Here is a 2,500-nt window from a genome sequence, read left to right as displayed (position 1 = left end):
CGATGGATTAGAAGCTAAAGTAGATCTATTATATTTTCTAGATTGAATTCAAGTGGTTTATGAGTTTTGCAACAGTCTGATTATACGATGGATTAGAGGCTAGATTTGTTATATTTTCTAGATTGAATTCAAGTGGTTTATGATAAGGATGATAGTAAATAGTAGCAAGAAACTATTTTTGTATGTCGTAATACAGTGTATACTTCAATTTCATTTCCTAAAAGGTTCCCCTAAACCAAGGACCCTGAAAATTGGTAAGCAGTCATTTCTTATGTAATTACAAATTTCTCTAATATATAAATGATCGTTGCCCCCAAAATTTTAATCTGACCTGCTTTTATGAACATTGGAAAATTGTTTTTGCTAAGAACCCTTCATTACACGCAATTACTACTTATTGTCTATTTACATCGAATGCCAGCCCTATTCCACCTGTATAGCAGTCACTCGTTTATTTATGGGAGTTGCATACTACTGCAGTGTATTCTAGAGCAAGTCCTATAATACATGTGATGATTTTCTGTACTATACTTTCGTCTACAGTAATACCCTTATATGTGTCACATATTCATGTATGTGATTATGTGATCCTAGGAGTGGACTTATGGTGGTGAGGGTGAATTTTTTTCTTGTTATAGTGCTTTACTGAAATGTAAACACTTCACTCTGTATGCCTGTGATTTATACCCTATATGTACTGTTCAATCTGTTGATATAGCTGTAAGCTTTTGTAATAGACATGTGAGCTGAAAGAGGGACTAAGATGGGAGTGAGGATAACTTTGGTTACCTCACCCTTTGAGATGTAAGTAACCACTTGCCTCGATAAACTTGTCGAAGTAAAAAAAGTAATATCCTTTTCATGTTTATGCCCTGTGATGGTATTTTGTGAACTTTATAATTAAAGTATATCTATAGTTTTAGGTTCACATTAAAAACTTATGCCTGGGTCTCTTCGACTTTCACCTTGTACTGATGGGGGTCGATTTTTGCCTTTTTTTTTGCCATACATTCTATATTCAAACTCTTTGGACAAAGTTTTTCAGGCTTTAGAGAGACTTTGGCACGAATTCTCGTTTGGTGCCTTTCTCTGTATGTTTGTACCATCAATATCAGATTCCTCATTTGGCTCATGTTCGATCCCAGATCACTGAAAAAAAAATGCTAAACATAATTGGTGCCAAGAAAGATCCTTGTAGTATTCCACCTGTTGCGTGTTTACCTCGAATTACTGTACTCGGTTATCTATCAAATAGGAAATTCTTCATCCATTCGAAATCTCCCTTAACCCCACCTATTATTCCCAATTCCCATTTCATTATCTTCTGTGAAACTTGGCAAATACTATTTCGGAATACAAATGGTCTTAGCCAGCCTTCTCGTTATTACGGTATCTCAGTAATTTGATACGTATGGCCTACCATTCCATGAATTAAAATTGGTTGTCTAATATTTTGTTGTGTTTCTCAAGTAGTTCGATCTATTGTTTTCCTATTACCTATTACATATTCCTATTATACTTGTTAGTCTTACTGTTCTAGGTGTGCGTATGTATATGTATGTAGATGTGTGTATATGCCCTCAATATATATACACATAACCGAATATATTTTGAACTCGACCAGATAGGAATCTCCCCCTCCCCTCTCCCGATCCACTATAACTATAACTCACTATAACAACAAAACGTCATTATTTATTGATCTTTTTTTTTCTTCTTTTTTTCTTTTTTAGATTCTTTAGATTCAAGACCTTTTTTTAAGTAATTTGATATTTTTTTCTTTTATTTCTATGACTTGGTTTAATTTTTGACGTTTTGTTTTGACTTTGAAAGTTTAAAAGAAGCCTTTTGATTGTTTTTTGTATTAATTGCTTTAATTCTTAGAAGTGAAAAGATTTATTCTGAACTGGTCTGAACATGCATGAAATCTCTCTAAACTGGACTGTACATGCATAGAATCTCTTTGAACTGGACTGAACATGCATAGCATCTCTCTGAAATGGATTGAACATGCATAGAATCTCTCTGAACTGGACTAAACATGCATGAAAGCTTTTTGAACTGGACTGAACATGCATGGAATCTCTCTGAAATGGATTGAACATGCATGACATCTCTCTGAAATGGATTGAACATGCATGGAAGCTCTTTGAACTGGACTGAACATGCATGGAATCTCTCTGAAATGGATTGAACATGCATGGAAGCTCTTTGAACTGGACTGAACATGCATGGAATCTCTCTGAACGGGACTGAACATGTATGGAATCTCTCTGAATTAGACTGAACATGCATGGAATCTCTCTGAACTGGACTGAACATGCATGGAATCTCTCTGAACTGGACTGAACATGCATGACATTTCTCTGAACTGGACTGAACATGCATGGAATCTCTCTGAACTGGACTGAACATGCATGACATTTCTCTGAACTGGACTGAACATGCATGACATTTCTCTGAACTGGACTGAACATGCATGGAATCTCTCTGAACTGGA

This window comes from Penaeus japonicus, unplaced genomic scaffold (genome assembly GCF_977035675.1).
Source record: "Penaeus japonicus unplaced genomic scaffold, GWHDUDI00000001_assembly GWHDUDI00000040, whole genome shotgun sequence".
NCBI classification, from domain to species: domain Eukaryota; kingdom Metazoa; phylum Arthropoda; class Malacostraca; order Decapoda; family Penaeidae; genus Penaeus; species Penaeus japonicus.
Note: the sequence above shows the minus strand (reverse complement) of the source record.